Source organism: Sarcophilus harrisii, chromosome 1, assembly GCF_902635505.1.
Source record: "Sarcophilus harrisii chromosome 1, mSarHar1.11, whole genome shotgun sequence".
NCBI classification, from domain to species: Eukaryota; Metazoa; Chordata; class Mammalia; order Dasyuromorphia; family Dasyuridae; genus Sarcophilus; species Sarcophilus harrisii.
In genome coordinates, this window is record NC_045426.1 from 193,731,142 (window position 1) to 193,745,274 (window position 14,133).

Sequence of the window (14,133 nt, forward strand, 5' to 3'; positions counted from 1 at the left end):
GAATCTCATCTGCATTCATCCTCAACAGTCCCTTCTCTAGATTATAAACTCTGCAACTATTAAAACTCAGAGCCATTAAAAATTAATCCTTCATTGAAGGTTCAGTAAACCTACACTCAGTCTTAGTTTTCTGTTTTCAAAGTGAGTCAAATGAGCTTGTGTGTAGGATGGCCTCTGCATTAAATGTCTATAAGTCCTTCTTGATGAGACTTGATAGGCATGCTATATCATTTCCATAGTATCCCAGGGGAAATCCACAGAGGCCTTTTCACAACCTTTCATATATTTTACTTCTTTGGGTCAATTTGTACAATGCTATCAACTAGTACCTCAGATTATGGAGAGAAAGTTTTGGTTGGACCATAAACAAATTTGCTTCAATTCCCTACTGATTCTCTGCCTTTCATGAGTTTAGTGACACATTTTTATCATGAGCCTGTCCTAACTCAGAGGATTGATCCTGTAGTAGGTAATCTAAGTGAGTTGATTAACTCTTGAAACTACTCATTTATTCATAAAAGAATAAACTCCTTCAACCCCATCCTACCCCCAATCAATTCTAATCAAGGTTCCCAGTTTACTCTACATTTCTTCATTGTTATATTCAAAACTATTCAATAAATATTCACCCTTCCATGATCAGAAGACCCATCGCCATGGCTATCTATTTTCCTTATATTTATTTTCCTCCTTCAGCTGACCCCAAATCCACTTAGTTGCTATCAGGGCAGCTATTTAGGAAGAGTGATATAACTATTCATATTGCATAGATGAGAAGAGAGTCAATAACTGTAATCTTTCCAAGCAATATGAGGGATAACCAGACTTTAATGTTTGCACTGCTATTCCCTATGGTCCTCTAGGTATTGTTATCTGATCTGCCTCTATGCCTTCCAATTTCTTTGGTGCTATTATCTAACTTATTAATGCACCCTAACGACCCACATACTTGCCATATGCCAAGCTCTAAATCCTTAGGACATTTTGGTCTGTCCATCTGTCCTGCAGCTGAACTTGCTTTCATGTGTTGAGACATCTGCTTAGAGTATGAGCTCCTTGAGAATAGGGACTCTTCTGTGTTTTATTCAATTTTTAAAATTTTCTATCCTCAGTACTGAAAATAGTGCAGGATACATAGTAAGTGAAAATTAAATAATTTTTGATTCATTCATGAAATATTACATTTAGTCTGACAGAGTATTCTAATGAAACACAGAATCGCTAGTACTACAACTCATATAATCAAGAAGACTGAACCTTTATTGCCAAAGGTAATATTGTTATAATAACTTGCCTACTCAACTACCCAGACTATTGATTATTACATACACCATGATTTTACCCATGTTTTTGGCAACAATCACCAATGAAAAATAAATTACTATTTGATGAAGACCTCCTAAATGGACTTTTCTACAAGTATCCATGGTTCATATGAATGAAAGTTTGGATTATCATCATGTTGGGGAAGTTTTTGGTTCTTCCCCTCTATATAAGTATACTAATATAGCTCCACTAAAGGGGAATCAATTTTATTCATACTATTTCTTTGAATTTGAAGAATTGTCTTCGTCTCAAGATGTGATAAAAAAAATGATCAAATTTCCCCATTCGTTCTTGTTCCTTTAATTGAAGGTAATGCATCTTCAAATAAATGATTCTGTGGTCAATCAGCTGGGAAAGGAAGAGAAAAAATGCATGAAACATTATGAAGTCTAGAGGAAATACATCCCTTCTAGAGCCTTTCAAACTCTAGTAGATATTAGCTCCAGGAGTAGAATCCAAAAGTTGCTGCATTTTCTATACTCTCAAAAAAAAAGGTTGGGGGAAGGAAAGAAGAAGATAAAGAAAGAAAAAAGAAGTAAGAAAGGAGAAAGAAAGATGGGAAAGAGAAAGATGAAAGGAAAGAAGGAAGGAAGGAAAGAAGGAAGGAAGGAAGGAAGGAAGGAAATTTGAGTCCTAAAACTTTTGAGAAATGATCTAGAAACTTTTTCAAAGAGAAACCTATGAAGCTAACTTGCAAAAGTATGAAAGAGGAGAGGGGGATATAGGAATATGTAAAAGAAATCTGAGTGAAAGATTATTTGAAGCAATATTTCACTGTCAAGTCTGGGATGAAATTGCACCTGGTTTCTCTTTGTTCTCCAAATAAGCTTTGACTGGAAGCAAGAATTAATAATCTTGGTAGTTGGAAAATTCTGTATTAAAAGTATGTCTAGTTTCCAAATTAAATTGCAGTCCTTTATAAATAGTAAGGATTTTTCTCTAATTTTGTTTAAATAGAGAAATTCAGCTAACCATTTCTTACCTTGTATCAGTAGTATTCATCATTATTCCCAATAAAATCCCTATGTCCACTCTCCACTCAAAAAAGCCAATATATCCTTACAACAAAGACATCAAGTACAGACAGCATTGAATGTTATTGTTGTTGCTGTTGCTCTTTTTAAGTCTTCAATCATTCATTCTGCCAATTATTTATCTGTCTTACCATCTAATTACCCAAAGGTGTTAAGATAGGAATGAACAAGTGGTCCTCAGCAAAGCCAACAAAAGAGGAAGAATCTTGAGATATTACAGGAACGTTGTCCCCTATTAGCCAACATCCTCGAGTCAGAGATGTGAGAATTAAAAATAGCTAATCAAATGTGTTGGAAATCCATAATGGGCAGGTAAACAAATAGACAATTAAAGCATTTCAATGATTTTTTATTTTTTTAATTATCTTTTTTTCCTCCTGTCCCAGCTTCTAGAACAGCAAACCATTTTATTCATCAGAATTCATCACTGGGAATTCTATTTAAATGAATATTCTTGCTCAGTAAGAAACTATATAAATGTATATAACAATATCTTTGTGATATTTATTCAACTCACACTTGTAGTTTGAGTCTTTCAGGGATCTATTACCCCAACTCCAAAATAGTCTGTAGTTTTTCTATTCTAAAACTATAGCTCAAAAGTCCAAAATAATCCTTTTACTTTTTATTGAAGCTTCTTATTTTCAAAACGTATTCAAGGATAATTTTTCACCATTGATCCTTGCAAAACCTTGTGTTCCAATTTGTCCCTCCTTTCCCCTATCCTCTTTCCTAGATGGCAAGTAATCCAATATATATATATTAAATATGGTAAAACATATATGTAAATCCAATATAGGCATACATATTTATTCAATTATCTTGCTGCACAAGAAAAATTCCATCAAAAAGGAAAAAAAATGAGAAAAAAATAAAATTCAAGCAAACAACAAAAGAAGTGAAAAGGCTATGTTGTGATCCATACTCATTTCCTACAGACCTCTCCCTGGGTATAAATGGCTCTCATCATCATAAGATCATTGAAACAGTCCTTTTACTTTTGATAGTAGTAGTAATACATTTATTTCTAAAATCATGTACTGTAATGATAAAGCATGAATGTTACTAAGAAAATATTCTTCTGATAAACCTAAGGCATACTTTTCCATACTTACATGAAGTTAAAGTGAAAAGAATGAACTCATACATGGAATGCATTAATAGGGACATAAATATTTATTTCCCAAATAAGGAAATAAATATGGCCAAGGCAATCCACAATTCTAATTCCACAGGGCCTTTATATATATATATATATATATATATATATATATATATATATATTTTTTTTTTTTTTTTCCCCTTTTCATGGTCTCTTCAGGCCTTATTCCCTAGGTCCATTATATCTGTTGAGCAACTCACTGGGCTCTCAAGGTCTTTTTCTCTTTGTAACTCAACTTGACTCTGAAGTTTGGTTCTCTGGGTCTGATCTCTGTTGAGCAGTTGCATCCTCTACTGTGTGAGTTTCTCTACCATGAGAGGCCATTGCAGTTGTGAGATAGAAGTAAGTAAGGAAAATTAACTGTCTCCCAACACTGGGCTCCAAAAGAGGCATAAGAGAAAAGGCAAAGAGCAAAGAGCAAGACATGACTTCACAGTTAGCAAGTTTATTTTATAGAAACCCACTAGAGACATGGCTGATCAGTCAGGTCAATTGTTGGCCACCCTATAATTCTGTCAAATTTGACTGAGGAACTTCTTCGCATCTACTAAAGGAATAAAGAAATGATAACAATTCTTTATACTGTGTTTCCATTACACATATACAATGAATGGGTTAATTCCTAAAGAAATAGAATAAAGTAAAAAACAGAACTTTAAAATTATCTTGTAAATAAGTTTTTCCTGGATAATTCAAAGGACCCTTCAGGCTCCTGTAAAGCCTCAGTTAATTATCATGAGCTTTAATTATCATTGTCTTCGAACAAAGAGAAAGTTAATAGAAAATTCTAGTTAACTGGATAACCAATAATTTATCACAATGCTTGCTATTTTACTTCTGACAAGTATGTGGCAGACATGGGCTCAGTCTTAGAAAGCTTTCTAATAGAACTGCCTTATAATGGAATTGACTCCTTGAAATAATGTTTCCCATCATTGTAAGTGGGCAAATAGTGACTAGATGACATTCCATTAGGAACATTATAGAAATCACTCTTGTATTTAATAAGAAGTAAGACAAAATACTTTTATCATCTTTTTCACATCCAAGATATTCTGATGTTAATATAGTTTCTCTTACCCTCTTAGCAAAGCTTAATGTTCTCTGTGTTGCTATGTATACATGAGGGTTAGTAGGATAATTAGTCTGTACATAGCTTCCAGATGTATTTCAGTTCATCTTAAAGAACTCCTTAGCTAATTTAGGCAAATAAATAATTCCCTTCATGAACTTTACCAAAGTTTCACACATGTGTGAATAAATGCCATTTAGGCACTTTAATGCACTGTGTATAGGACAGTACCAGTTCTTGAAAATATTTTGGTATAATGTTAGGAAAAGTCACAAAACTACATCCCTTTGACCTAGTTATATTTCTACTAGTCAAATACTTCAAGGATGTCAAAGATATATGAAAAAAATATATAGTCACACTTTTATATTGTCAAAGAAGTATAAGACAAGTAAGCGGATGTTCATCTGTTGGAAAATGGCTGAACACAACATAAATGTACTAGAATATTATTTTGTTGTTAGGAATGACAAATATGAAGAATTCAGAGAAACGGGAGATATATAAACTAGTGCAAAAAAAAAAAGTAACCAGAACTAAAATATTATTCACAGGAACCACAAAATAGGAAAATAATATTCATGGCTTCAGAACTCAAATCAACCCAGTGATTATTTATTATTTCAGAGGACTGTCAGTAAAACATGGCTCTCAACTTTCTTAAGAAAGGTTTTTGGAATATAGTTGTAGAATCACAGTTTGAAATGAGGCAGAATTATCAGATCTAGTCAATATGCTGATTTGTTTTGCTTAACTGTACTTCTTTCTTACAGAGGAAGTTTCTATTTGGGGTTGGAAGAAGTCACTGAGAAGTGACAGCAAAAAAAATCAATAAAACATTAAAAAAAAAAACAAACTAACAACAACAAAAAAAGAAATACCCTTGAAGGGGACAGTGAACCTCATGAGGTACATTCATTTAAGGAATACAGGGGATACATCGCACTTGGAATTTATCAAGGGACTGCTGTATCTGCAACACAGTAGGTGCTCCATATGTGGTTTTGGTGACTGATGTAGCCTATGACTTATTACATAGAGTCCAAAGGAGCATAAATTCTAGGTATTGTTATAAGAGCCCAGGAAAATGAAAATGTAGCATAAAGGTTGACATTATCTTTGTTGATAATGTTCTTTCCTTCAGACACCTACTATATTATGCAAAACAATGAACTAAAAATTAGCATCCAAATAGGAGTCCCAAATTCTCCTGCTACCATCTGTGACCTACAGTGAAGTTATAGCATCCAGAGAAATAAAATATTTTCAGTGAAAGTCAAAGAAGAAAAGCTGAGGTAAATGAACCTTTCCTTAATGAATCAATGCTTCTGTACAATAATTGTGCTGAGAAGGTTGCTTTATAGAAATATACTGCTCTTTGGTAGTGTTTGCACAGGGGTTATTAAATCGCAATGAAATGACTACAACAACAGTAAAATGCTGTTTGATTTTCTAATTATTATTGAAGTATACCTCCTGAGCCCAGCCTCTGAGACATCCCTTTTGAATCAGCTGCTGCTCACAGGGCTTCTCATGCATTATACATTAAACCCATAGAGCAGTTTGAGATGGAGGGTCTCTGGAGGAGAGTTTCATGCTGTTCTTTTCAATTTGGGGGTGGAAAAAAAGTAAGAAAAGGAAAAAAAGGGAGGGACTGTGACAGGTAACATTCTGAATTGTTGTAATGGGAGTTGAAATAATTTCTTTTTTTTTTTTAAAGGATTGTTTTGGAAAAGAACCTATATTTTGTTAGTCTAAGAATCTTTTAACCAGTCCTGCCATTTTTTTGCAAGCCGCTTAATCAAAGAACTCAATTCTATCTTATACTAAATTCTGGAATAATCCCTTTATGAAATGAATCAGTATAGATGAAATATTATTTTCTTAGCTTTATGCCACCGATTTCACAATTAAACAGTTCAGCAATGAATTTGTGACTCAAAAAATAAAATTAAATAAATTATGTATAGTTTATTTCAGGAGGATCTGAGGAAACATTTATTTCTTTGGTTTTACCTACTCATTGGAATAACAGATAATAGATTATTAATGAGGACATCAGGCACTACAGAATTACAATTGCCTGACTTCTAGACCACAAAATAATAGGTACATTTCAGGAGTAGCTTTCTAGGCAATTTAAGATGGTATATATCATGGCATGGAAGTAATATACAAAACTTGAAGACAGAATTTATAGTTTCATCTTGTTTACCTTTTCTTTTCTGAATTTACTTAGGCAATTAAGTAGATTTTGAATAACAATTACTTAAAATTTTGTGATGTCAAAGAAAATAAATTTTATTCATTTCCATCTCCTTCAACTCTGTACCCACAGGTATGTTAATGCTGGTGTTCGATTAGTCAGTCCTCTGTCAAAATCATCAAAAGACAGAAATACACTCATTTCCATAGCAATATTATGAGTATTGTAAGAGTAGGAATTTTATTGGTGCCTCCTTATGCCTTAGGAGAAAAAAAACATAACACCATCCAGCTGAGGCTTAAATATTAATGACATCTCATCCCCATTTCAATTATTCAGACCTTTCTGAATGCTTAGAGTTTTCATTTAGGTATTCTGTGGGTCTTTCCTCTTCTCTTTTTAACCTAAATATTAATTTGTTACTTAAACAAGTCTATTTGTTTATTTTAGAATTATATAAGAGAACTGGAAATAGTAAGTATCTTGCAGCAGATTTTCTCCATGTGTAATGAATTGTATTCAGAGGAGGGTTCATAATTTATTGTTCCCACAAAAGTGAGAATTTCCTTGGAGTACTTCTAACTTCATACCTCTGTATTACATTGAAGTTAACAAAAGGAATTTCACATTCAGATTTTCTCTAATGAACTGATGTCCATTTTGAAGAAGACCAGCATTGTATTTCAAAGTCTATAGAAAATGTTCTTAATTCAGCATCAGTCCTAACCAGTTACCATCCATTTCTGCTAAATAGGCAGCAACAGACTTAATATGTATGTACAATATCAAACTTGTAGCTAATGGAAAAGTCAATCAAATTATTATAAGCAACATTAGTGAGTAAGGCTGTTTGAACTATCTTTGTGTTGGAATTAGGAGGAGCTTAACTTGCTCCTTTCCTTGCTTTCTTTCTTGCTTGCTTTCCCCATATGAAGGTATAGTTTCTTTTTGCTTACTCCTCTATCAAGTAGGTAGCAACTCATTTCCTCTCCCTTCAAAAGTATCAAAAGATACTTTTTTTAAAAAAAAAAACCTTAAAATGCCAAAATGACCTCCACTGTGGTCTTTAAAAAATGAAACAAAGTTAACTGCTCTCTGCCACCTTGTAGCTTATAGTTTTACATCCCAGGAGGGATATGATCACGAATATTATTCTTTTCCTTTCTTATATTCACTAATATTGGTTAAGTATACTTTTTGAACTTCAAACAACTTTGGCAAATCCAAATTGGGTTTGTTGTTCACTTGTTTTCCAGGCATATCCAACTCGTCATGGCCCCATTTAGGATTTTGTTAACAAAAATACTAGAATATTTTGCTATTTCCTTCTCCAATTCATTTTATGATGAGGAAACTAAGGCAGAATTAACTGCCTTAACAGTTAACAGATAACATAATGCTGAATATTAGAGGGCATGTGGGAAAACTGCGACACCAATACATTGTTGGTGGAGCTGTGAATGGATCCTGAAAAGCAATATGGAACTATGCCCAAAGGGTCATGAAGCTCTGAGGTATACCCTTTAAACCATCAGTGTTTCTACTGGATTTGTATCTCAAAGAGATCACAAAAAAGGGAAAAGGGCTCATATGCACAAAAATGTTTCTGGCAGCCCTTTTTGTAATGGCAAGGAACTGGAAAGTGAGAGGATACCCATCAGTTGGGGAATGGCTGAATGTTATATGAATGTTATGGATTATTATTGTTCTATAAAAAATGATCAGCAGGATGATTTCAGAGACGCTTGGAGAGACTTACATGAACTAATGCTAAGTGAAGTGAACCAAGAAGAGAACACTATACATAGCAACAGCAAAATTATACAATGATCAATTCTGATGGACATGGCTCTTTTCAACAATGGGGTTGAATCCACACTAGTTCCAATAGTCTTGTGATTGAGAGAGCCATCTGCACCCAGAGAGAGGATTGTGGGGAATGAGTATGGATCACAACATAGTATTTTTACTTTTTTATTGTTGTTTCCTTGAATTTTGTTTTCTTTCTCATTTTCCTTTTTTGATCTGATTTGTCTTGTGTAGCTTGATAATTGTGGAAATATGTATAGAAGAATTGCACATGTTTAACAGATATTAGATTACTTGCTATGTATGGGGAGTGGTAGGGAAAGGGAGGAAGAAAAAAATTGGAATGCAAGTTTTTGCAAGGGTGAATGTTGAAAACTATGCATATGTTTTGAAAATAAAAAGCTTTAAAAATAAAAAGAAGAGGGGGCAGAGCCAAGATGGCAGAGAAGGCACTCGTGACTTTCTAAGCTCCTCTCATACCCTCATGACCAATTATTAAATTCAGCCTCAAAAATAGCACTTGATTGGTAAAATTCACGAAGATTAGAAGTACAACAATTTACCAGCAAAGGAAACCTCTCATATCTAAGGGAATTTAGAGAGGGGGAGGAATATTGTGTGAATCTTACTCTCATCAAAGTTGCCTCAAAGAGAAAATAACTGACGTATTTGTTTTTACAAAGAATCTTCTCTCAATTCATTAAAAAGGGAGAGAGGAAAAGGAAAAGAGCAATAAGGGAAGGGTACAAGAGAGGGGAAGATATTCAAAGGGATTGGGAAGGATCGTAAAGAGGGAGAGCTGTATGACACAAGTGGGGCCCATAAGTTTAATACTGGGAAAGAGGGTAAGATGGGGCAAGAAAAGGAAAAATATAATCTGGGGACAATAAGATGGCAGGAAATACAGAATTAGTAATTTTAACTGTAAATGTGAATGGATGAACTCTCCCATAAAGCAGAGGTGGATAGCACACTAGATCAAAAGTCAGAACCCTACAATATATTGTTTACAGGAAACCCATTTAAAGCAGGGAGATACATACAGAGTCAAAGTAAAAGGCTAGAGCAGAATCTATTATGCTTCAGGTGAAGTAAAATAAGCAGGGGTAGCCATCCTTCTCTCAGATCAAGCAAAAGCAAAAATTGATCTAATTAAAAGAGATAAGGAAGGAAACTATACCTTACTAAAGGATAGCAACAAAAAGTTAGGGGTAAATAGACCAAAAAGTAATTGGAAACTAAATAATCTCATCTTAAAGAAGGATTGGATGAAACAGCAAATTATAGACACAATTAATAATTTCACTCAAGATAATGACAACAATGAGACATCATACCAAAATTTGTGGGATACGGTCAAAGCAGTAATAAGGGAAAATTTTATATCTTTTGAGGTTTACTTGAATAAAATAGAGAAAGAGAAGATCAATGAAGTGGGCTTGCAACTTAAAAAGCTAGAAAAAGACCAAATTAAAAACCCCCTATCAAATACTAAACTTGAAATTCTAAAATTAAAAGGAGAAAATAATACTGAAAGTAAAAAAACTATTGAATTTATAAAACTAAGACTTGATTTTATGAAAAAACCAATAAAATAGATAAACTTTAGGCAAATCTGATTAGAAAAAGTAAAGAGGAAAATCAAATTGTTAGTCTTAAAAATAAAAAGGGAGAACTTTCCACCAATGAAGAGGAAATTAAAAAAAGGAGTTACTTGCCAACTTTATGCCAATGAATTTGATAACCTATGAAATGGATGACACATCCAAAAAAAAGGCCCGATTTAAAGAAGAGGAAGTAATTATTAAATAGTCCCATTTCAGAAAAGAAATAGAAGTTTATTAATCAACCCCTAAGAAAAATTTGGACCAGATGGATTTAATGAATTTACCAAAATTTAAAGAAAATTCCCTAATGCTATATAAACTATTTGAAAAAAAGGAAATGAAGGAGTCCTACCAAATTCCGTTATGACACAGACATGATACTGATACCAAACCAGGTAGGTTGAAAACAGAGAAAGAAAATTATAGACCAATCTCCCTAATGAATTGATGCTAAAAATCTTAAGATATTAGCAAAAGACTACAGAAAATCATCCCCAAAATACACCATGATCAAGTAGGATTTATATCAGGAATGATAGTTAATATTAGGAAAATCAGTAAAATTGGCTGTCAATAACCAAATTAAAAAAACCATATGATCATCCAATAGATGCAGAAAGAGATCAAATCCAACATCCATTCCTATTAAAAAAATTGAGAGTATAGGAAAAATGGACTTTTTCCTTAAAATAACGTAGCATCTATTTAAAACCATCAGTATGCATATATTTGGGGGGACAACCAAACATTCTAAAAGATCAGGAGGAACAAGATTGTCCACTATCACCATTACTATTCAATATTGTATTAGAAATGCTAGCTTTGGCAATAAGGGTCAAGAAAGAGATTAAAGGAATTAGAGGAGGTAATGAGGAAACCAAATTATCACTCTTTGCTGATGATATGATGGTATACTAAGAGAACCCCAGAGATTCTACTAAAAAGCTACCAGAAATAATCTACACCTTTAGGAAAGTTGCAGGATACAAAATAAACCCACATAAGCCATCGACATTCTTATATATTACTAACAAAATCCAACAGTCAGAGTTACAAAAAGAAATTCCATTTAAAGTAACTACCAATGGTATAAAATATTTAGGAATCTATCTGCCAAGGAATAATCAGGACCTATGTGAGCAAAACTACAAAACACTTTCTACAAATAAAGTCAGATCTAACCAACTGGAAAAGTATTAAATGCTCTTGGATAGGGCAAGCAAATATAATATACCACCTGAACTAATCTATTTATTTAGCACTATACCAATCAGACTCCCAAAAAACTATTTTAATGATCTAGAAAATTTATCAACAAAGTTCATATGGAAAAACAAAAGGTCAAGAATTTCAAGGGAACTAATGAAAAAAAAATCAAATGAAGATGGCCTAGCTGTACCAGATCTAAAATTATATTATAAAGCAGCAGTTATCAAACCATTTGGTATTGGCTAAGAAATAGAGCAGTTGATAAGTGGAATAGGTTAGGTTCAAAGGACAAAACAGTCAATAACTTTAATAATCTAGTGTTTGACAAACCCAAAGCCCCCAGCTTTTGGGATATTAACTCACTGTTTGTCAAAAACTACTGGGAAAATTGGATATTAGTATGGCAGAAACTAGGCATTGACCCACACTTAACACCATACATCAAGATAAGATCAAAATGGCTTCATGACCTAGGCATAAAGAATGAGATTATAAATAAATTAGAAGAACATAGGATAGTTTACCTCTCAGATCTGTAGAAGAGGAAGGGCTTTATGACCAAAGAAGAATTAGAGATCATTACTGATCACAAAATACAAAATTTTGATTATATCAAACTGAAAAGCTTTTGTACAAACAAAACTAATGCAGACAAGATTAGAAGGGAAGCAATAAACTGGGAAAACATTTTTACAGTCAAAGGTTCTCATCAAGGCCTCATTCCCGACATATACAGAGAATTGACTCTAATTTATAAGAAATCAAGCCATTCTCCAATTGATAAATGGTCAAAGGATATGAACAGATAATTCTCAGATGAAAAAATTGAAACTATTTCCATCCGTATGAAAAAATGCTCCAAGTCATTATTAATCAGAGAAATGCAAATTAAGACAACTCTGAGATACCATTACACACCTGTCAGATTGTCTAGAATGACAAGGAAAAATAATGCGGAATGTTGGAGGGGATGTGGGAAACCTGGGACACTGATACATTGTTGGTGAAATTGTGAATACATCCAGTCATTCTGGAGAGCTATTTGGAACTATGCTCAAAACGTTCTCAAACTGTGTATACCCTTTGATCCAGCAGTGTTGCTACTGGGCTTATATGCCAAAGAGATTTTAAAGAAGGGAAAGAGACCTGTATGTACAAGAATGTTTGTAGCACTCCTCTTTGTAGTGGTCAGAAACTGGAAACTGAGGATGCCCATCAATTGGAGAATGGCTGAATAAATTGTGGTATATGAATATTATGGAATATTATCGTTCAGTAAGAAATGACCAACAGGATGATTTCAGAAAGGCCTGGAGAGACTTACATGAACTGATGCTGAGTGACACGAGCAGGGCTAGGAGATCATTATACTTCAATAACAATACTGTATGATGACCAATTCTGATGGACCTGGCCATCCTCAGCAATGAGATGAACCAAATCAGTTCCAATGGAGCAGTAAGGAACTGAACCAGCTACACCTAGTGAAAGAAATCTGGGAGATGACTAAAACAATTACATTGAATTCTAATCCTATATGTTTACCCACCTGCATTTTGGATTTCCTTCACAGGCTAATTGTGCAATATTTCAGAGTCTGATTCTTTTTGTACAGCAAAATAACTGTTTGGACATGTATACATATATTGTATTTAACTTATACTTTAACATATTTAACATATATTGGTCAACCTGCCATCTGGGGGATGGAGGGAGGGGAAGAGGGGAAAAGTTGGAACAAAAAGTTTTACAACTGTTAATGCTGAAAATTTACCCATGCATATATCTTTTTATTATTATTATTATAGTATCTTTTTATTGACAGAATCCATGCCAGGGTAATTTTTTTTTACAACATTTTCCCTTGCACTCACTTCTGTTCCGATTTTTCCTCCCACCTCCACCTCCTCCCTAGATGGCAAGAGTCCTATACATGCTTGAATAGTCCTAGTATATCCTAAATACAATGTATGTGTGCAGATCCAGTTTTCTTTGTTGCAGGGAGAATTGGATTCAGAAGGTAAAATAACCCAGGAAGAAACAACAAAATGCAAGCAGTTTACATTCATTTCCAGTGTTTTTTCTTGGTGAAGCTGCTTCTGTCCATCATTGATCAATTGAAACTGAATTAGGTCTCTTTGTCAAAGAAATCCACTTCCATCAGAATACATCCTCATAGTATCGTTGTTGACGATAAATGATCTCTGGTTCTGCTCATTTCACTTAGCATCAGTTCATGTAGTTCTTCCAAGCTTCTCTGTATTCATCTTGCTGGTCATTTCTTAAGAACAATAATATTCCATAGCATTATATACCACAATTTACCCAACCATTCTCCAATTGATGACATCCACTCAGTTTCCAGCTTCTAGCCACTACAAACAGGACTGCACAAACATTTTGGCACATACTGGCCTTCCTCTCTTAGTATCTCCTTGGGGTATAAGCCCAGTAGAAACACTGCTGATCAAAGGGTATGCACAGTTTAATAACTTTTTGGCATAATTCCAGATTGCTCTCCTAGAATGGTTGGATTCCTCACAGCTCCACCAACAATGTATCAGTGTCCAGTTTTCCCACATCCCTGCAACATCATTATTTTTCCTGTCATCTTAGCCAATCTGATAGGTGTGTAGTAGTATCTCAGAGTTGTCTTTAATTTGCATTTCTCTGATTAATAATGATTTGGAACAAGCTATATGAGTGGT